Source organism: Gigantopelta aegis, unplaced genomic scaffold, assembly GCF_016097555.1.
Source record: "Gigantopelta aegis isolate Gae_Host unplaced genomic scaffold, Gae_host_genome ctg8537_pilon_pilon, whole genome shotgun sequence".
Taxonomy (NCBI): domain Eukaryota; kingdom Metazoa; phylum Mollusca; class Gastropoda; order Neomphalida; family Peltospiridae; genus Gigantopelta; species Gigantopelta aegis.
In genome coordinates this window covers 1,100-8,062 of record NW_024536579.1, presented here as the reverse complement: position 1 = coordinate 8,062, position 6,963 = coordinate 1,100, and the positions used below count along the sequence as shown (strand labels likewise).

Here is a 6,963-nt window from a genome sequence, read left to right as displayed (position 1 = left end):
CGGGGAGAGTCATCTAGTTGTTCAGCTAGTCAGGCAAGGAATGCACATGGTGGGCAAAGTAAGGATAGGCGCTGCATTATCAGCCAAGTGCACGAAACTTTCTTCGTCCACATTGCAGTTACTGTAAAAACGATAACCATCTTGTCGGGGGACGTTTTAAAAGGAAACGCGATAATGCGCAAGTGGTCGGTTTAGTGAAGGTCAGCTCCGTTAGCGAGAGAGTTAATGGTTAGTCACATGGCAGAGAAAAAGTAAACCCGTATGTGTCCACTGGTATGGTTGTGATGTGAAACAAGAATTGAGTCCTAAGGCAATATCAATCTATAGAGATACCGGATGTAGTCAGTCGCTTATCACGTCAGAGTGTTTAGCTGGTATAGAAAATTCAGATACAGAACGTAGTTTGGCTTTAACCTCAGTTACTGGAGAAAATATGGTTGTCCGGTTACATAACGTTTTCTTGTGTTCGAAGTTTGTGACGGGACCAGTCATTATGGGTGTTGTAAAGGACTTGCCTGTTGAAAACATAGGAGTTTTGTTGGGAAATGATTTGACTAGTCAGTATTGTCAGCCGAAATGTGACCAATTGTTAATTAAAGACAGCACTTTACCAATAGAAGAGTGTGAGGTTGATGAGATTAAATACCTGCGTGTATAAAGATAGGGCTATGGCCAGAAGCGGGTAAAACGAGACCCAGAGGATATTTGTGATTGTCTGATACGTGTGTGAGCCATGAAATTGGAGTGGATGAAGTTATCAGTAAAAATGGTAAGATAAAGTCAACTGACGAACTATAAATGTGGTGGAAACTGTGATCTCCCGCAGAGGGTAAATGAACCAGTTGTGTTTGATAGAGGAGATTTTACCTTGTAATAGACAAGAGTTAATTCTAGGCAGGGGGCTGATCCAAAATTGTGGCAGCTCGCACTACATTGTTAACAGAGGGTGAGATGGAGGATCAGATGTCAGGTTATGATATGGACAAGGGAGTATTAATGAATAAGAGAGTTAGAGATAGGAAGGCTAGGAAGCAACTGAGCCATGCTCAGAGCAAAATAAAATCAGTGTTTGATAGGAAGGCTAAGAGTCGGGAATTTAAACCAGGGGATAAGGTGCTGCTGTACCTTCCCATTAAACAGGGTTCATCGCAGAACAGGTATTTCGGGCCCTATGTTGTGCACAAACGGGTTAATGAGACAGGGTATGTGATAAACACTCCTGATAGGGTTAGGAAAAGTAGGTATTGTCACATCAATTTGCTAAAAGGTTATTTTGACAGACTGCCGATAGTTCCAGTGTTGCCTGTCCAAATTGAGAGTCACTCAATTTCCTGTGATGACGTCAAGACTGCAGAGATCAAGTTGACCAACAGAAAGATTCTAGCAGATTTGAGCCCCCAGCGAGCAAAGTTGACTACATTGATACAAGACAATGTTTCCATTTGTCAGGACCGTCCAACGGTTACCAATACCTTAAGCCAAGATGTGCGCTTGGAACCCAACACTACACCGATTCAACAGCATGCTTATCGGAGAAAACCTGGAAAATGTGCGACACTGAAAAAGAAGGAAACGAAGTTCCAGTGGTCAGATGAATGCGAGAAGTCATTCAACCGTCTCAAGCAGATGCGCTCCTCGTCTCCCGTGATGGCAGCACCAGACTACCGAATGCCTTTCAAGCTGGCTGTGGATGCCAGTGACGTGGGAGCTGTGCTGTTCCAAGAAGACGAAAATGGACTGGACCATCCTGTAAGTTTCTTCTCCAAAACGTTTGACAAACACCAGGTGAACTATTCCACTATAGAGAATGAAGCTTTGGCCATGGTACAAGCTCTGAAGCATTTTCAGATCTACGTGAAATCGGCAGTGCATCAAGTGGTGGTCTTTACTGATCATAATCCGCTCACTTTCATTCACAGAATGAAAGCCACCAACCAGAGAGTTTTGAGATGGAGTCTTCTTCGGCAGGAATTCCCAATTACCATTGAACATATCAAGGGCACATCCAATGTAATCGCTGATGCCCTGTCCCGAAGTTGAACGTTATGATAATGTGGTGACATCTTGATTTCTGTTTTGTTTTTATATATTTTATTTGTATACCAGGGACTCAGAGACTCAGTGTGATTATTGGTAGTCACCTTATTGTGCATGTGTTATAAATGACCCGTATGCGTCGGTTAACGCACCTTTTTGTTTAATGTGTAGTATATTTTCCATATCCTAGAGTAGAGGAAATATCCTTTTTGAGGTGGGGCGTGTGTGACGGTACATGCTCTTAATTTGTTTTCGCCTGTGGTGATATTAATTGTTTTAGAAGGCCGTGTGCGTTCCAAATGCACTTAGCACCCTTGGATGGGGCAACTTGATACGTGATACCTTTGCGCGACTGTCATCTAGCTTTTCTAATACACACCTAGCGCTTTTTTTTCTTTTTTTTTTTTTTTTTTTTTTTCTAGGTGTGGAGGCCATGTGGCCCGTAGTTACGTAATAACTCCGCTAGTGCTGTTTATGACAAGGGGATTTCTCGCGGGAATGGCGACAGCCAGTCTGACGATCAGAGAAAATATGCCGGCGTGGTGGACTGTGGAAAAATCCACATGAGATACGTGAGGTACCCGCCTTGTACCCCCCCCCCCCCCCCCCCCCCAGGCGATTTCGCTGTCTCTGAGAGTCTTGAATAAATAGCTAGGATTTTAGAGATATCAAGGAGAAACATAGGAAGGGCTTCCAGGGGGAACGTTAGTCCGTCCGGACTTGGTAAATATCATTTCTGCTCTGTTGTATAACCTTGATGTGATGATGTGACTTTAAAATTAGTTTAATGCTGTATTATACCAATATTACTTTAGACGGTGCTTGCCCCGGTCATCTGACGCAGTAATCTGTAGGCTCACTGTCCTAAATAATTATAAAAAGCTTAACCAGTCATCCTAGAGGACCTAGGTAAACTGTAGGTTATTGTCTTTATTGTGATAGGTACCAGTATTAATTCTGTGTTACAAGGTTATTGAATGAGTAGTTAGCGTTAATTACAAATTAACCAGTTAGGAATAGAGTTGTAATTCCTTTATTAATTAAGTTCTCCTGGAAGCGTTTCTCAATTATCACACGTTACTGAACGAGTAGTAAGGGTTAATTAAAAATTAACCAGTTAGGAATAGAGTTGTAATTCCTTTATTAATTAAGTTCTCCTGGAAGCGTTTCTCAATTATCACACGTGTGGGTGTTGTGTCGCGGTGAAGTGATTAGCATATTGTGTAAACGAGACACCTAGAGATTAACTAACTTAGTGATCAGTTCTGGGTTGTTATTATTTGTTGTTGTTAATTAACTACTGCGGCAGTACATTTGTCAGCGTAGGTTAATACAGATTCCAAAGTGTATTGTGTTTTTGTTGTGTTTTCTAATGAACTAAACGTGCTATAATAATATATACTTTATATAAGATCGTATCTCTGATCATACCTAGAGACGAGCCACAGCGGGTATAACTGCCTGTTACAGAGAGATCTAATAGATATACAGTTAGGAGAGATGTTTGGACAATCGTGTTTCATTCAGTTACGGGTATTATAGGATCCCCGTGACACAGACATACAGAGAGATAGAGAGAGAGAGAGAGAGAGAGAGAGAGAGAGAGAGAGCGAGAGAGGAGAGAGAGGAGATGAGAGAGAGGAGAGAGAGAGAGAGAGGAGAGAGAGGAGAGAGAGGGAGAGAGAGAGAGAGAGAGAGAGAGAGCGACACACACATACACACACACACATACACACACACACACACACACACACACACACACACAGACACAGATAGATATGCATGTGCATATACATGCATCTTTGACTTTTTGTGTAATAGTTCAACTGTATGATTGTACAACCTAATAGAGGCAATTCATATTTTAAAATCACAAATTATTTCATATAATAAACATGATTATACAATAGTAAATTTACTAAACACAAAAATCAAAGTCGAATATTAATCACATTAGTGTCGACATGCCCTAAATGAGTATATTAGATTCATAATAAATATTTTAAAGAATTCCTTTAATATGTTTGAAGTGGGTTGAGATAAATGAGTAGGCACCATGTGTTTGTGGTTCGTATAGCCTTGATTGTGAATTAGTTTCTACAAAAAGATATTACAATTTTTTTTTTAAATAGGACCGTATATTTTGACGCTCTATTCCAGCATGTGGTAGGGGATTCTATGGCGCTGGTTGTAAATTCAGTTGTTCTAAAAGACATTGCAAAGTGAGTACGATGAGCTGTAACAATGTTAATGGTTCCTGTGAAGGTCTGTGTCAGGACGGATGGATGGGAGTCGACTGTACAGGTACACTGGATTTTATTGATATAGCTGCTGAAATTTTGTAAACAAAATCCAAAGTTAAATGTTTGAAAACAAACTGCTTGTGCGAAAATATGGAAAACAACTTCTAAACGTATTCACTGTACATATATTTCTTTCTGGGGTCAATAAACTTTACTTTAAGAAAAGGAAAAAAAGTGGTTCTTCATTTTCAGTGGCTTATTGTAATTAAGTGCCTTATTGTAGATTCATACTTCATGATAATTCATTAATCTATAGATGTATATTATTATTGTAATTTAAGCTATTATGTTGTGGTCTTTGTGTCCTGTTTCTCGAACATCATTAATCCATCATGTTTAGTATGACCATCATACAGCACTAGAAATAAGGTTTTCCATTATACTTCGAGATTTTAGGCAAAATATAATCTATCATTGATACAACAGTGCACTGAACGTCAAACGACAATATAGGTTAACTAATATAAATAATATTATTATGTATACGTTTAACGTTTGTTTTCTTTAACGACACCACTACAGCACATTGATTTATTAGTCATCGGCTATTGGATGTCAAAATTATGCATACATGTATTATATAAAAATAATATGATTTTTTTTTAATTGTTATATGTTTCATATATTATCTGTATGCATGGCAGTGTCTCCTTGTTGTGGGTTGGTCAATCTTAAATACGAAATTAAAAATCGGTCAGTCAATCAAACATTGCATGAATGAATGATATAAATAATAACTTTACAATACAGGATGTGATGGGAAATACGGCCCAGATTGTTCGTTATCGTGTGATGCCAGACACTGTAAAAACAACAATGCACCGTGTGATCACATGACCGGATCTTGTGGTGGAGAATGTCTGCCTGGTTGGCAAGGTGCTACATGTTCTGACAGTAAGTACTGCGAGGACATTTCATTCAGTGGAATGTAGAGACGATCTTGAGTTCGCAGCCAAACAATCCCGTACATATATCTTGTACAGAGGAAATAATGGATCGTGGTTTTCATCATTAGTCGGGTTCTCATCTAATGTTTATGTTACCAGCATTGCTATCAGTGATGTAACAATACGTCGAACTATCGATACGTTGCGATAGCCAATGCCTCGACAGCAATGCATCGACAGTTAATTCAACTATCGATAACTATCGCAATTGTTTGTTCAACTATCGATAGTATTGATATTATGCGCAGTAAATGCATAATAGCAATGTGTGTTCTTTATATTATAAATTTATTAAATATGATTTCACTACCTAGTGACATTATTACAAATGACTAAGTAGAAACACAGACATACATACACACACAAATATACGCACAAATGCACGCGAGCACACACACACTCACACACACACACACACATATTGGAAGACTGGTGAAATATCTATTCATAGTACTGTTATTAAGTGATTTAAGAATTCACAATACTATTGCAATATTACTATCACTATTGCAATACTATCACAATAGTATTTTAACTATAGCAATAATATTACCATAGTAAACGTTACCGCAATAGTCGCCCCATATTGCTATTGACTTTGTGTTGCGTTGTTGTTTTTTATATTTTGTAATGTCCTGGTTTGTTTTCTGTAGGTTTTAGTTGTTGTTTGTTTCAGTTTTGTTGTAGTTTCTTTCTTATTGTTTCTTAAAAGAAAGAAACATGTTATCTGATTCAGATTGCAGTAATACGACCTATGGCGATAACTGTGCAATGCTGTGTTCAGACAGACATTGTACTAACACAGCATATTGTCACCATGAGACTGGCCAGTGCGTTGGTGGATGTGTATCAGGATGGCAAGGAACAACCTGCTCGAAAGGTATACACAAAATATTATGCATGTGTTAAGCATAGTACTTAACTGAGACCAATATATGACCTTGTAATAATATGGGCCCACGTAATTACAGGTCGAGATAACTTTTGTCTGTGTGTGTAGGTGTGAGTGTACATGTGTGTGTGTGTGTGTGTGTGTGTGTGTGCGTGCGTGTGTGTATGTGTTTGTGTGTGTGTGTGTGTGTGTGTGTGTGTGTGTGTGTGTGTGTCATCTGCAAACAAAGCATCAACAAAGATTTAATATTTAATGTCCTGAACAGATTTGACTCCATACCATACCATATCTGTTTCTTATACACTGGTAAATTCTTATTTAAACAACCTACCCCTAGGTAATGTAGAAAGCTAGGTGCCATTGACAACAAGGTCACACAATTTTTGGAGGGATTGCTTGTTGTTGCTGTTTGTTTTTTGTTTCTTTGGGGTTTGTTTTGTTTGTTTGTTTGTTTGTTGTTGTTGTTGTTGTTGTTTTTTGGGGGGTTCTGGGGGGGGGTTGGTGTTGTATTTTTTTAATTATTATTATTTATTTATTTTTATATTTTTTTTTTTTTTGGGGGGGGGGGATGGATTGTAGGACCATTATTTTGTAAGCATTATACAATCAATGGACTTAATATCGGAATGTGTGGTAATTACAGTTTGTGTATATTGCAGTAGAGTCTGCAGCATCAACTGATTTTCCAGTCGGATCTGCAGTTGGTGGCATTGTTGCTGCATTGGTTATCATAGCTGTGGTCATCATTATCATCGTATTTGTCAGGTAGATAATTGGGGGTTTT

General features: G+C 38.6%; 1 long non-coding RNA gene across 1 annotated transcript; it reads left to right on the top strand.

Moving 5' to 3' along the window:
• Positions 1-4,283: 4,283 nt before the first annotated feature.
• Positions 4,284-6,109, top strand: LOC121367038. Its single transcript, XR_005957294.1, has 3 exons — positions 4,284-4,341; positions 5,091-5,234; positions 6,024-6,109. It is a non-coding gene; the product is annotated as an uncharacterized LOC121367038 (long non-coding RNA).
• The last annotated feature ends 854 nt before the right edge of the window (positions 6,110-6,963 follow it).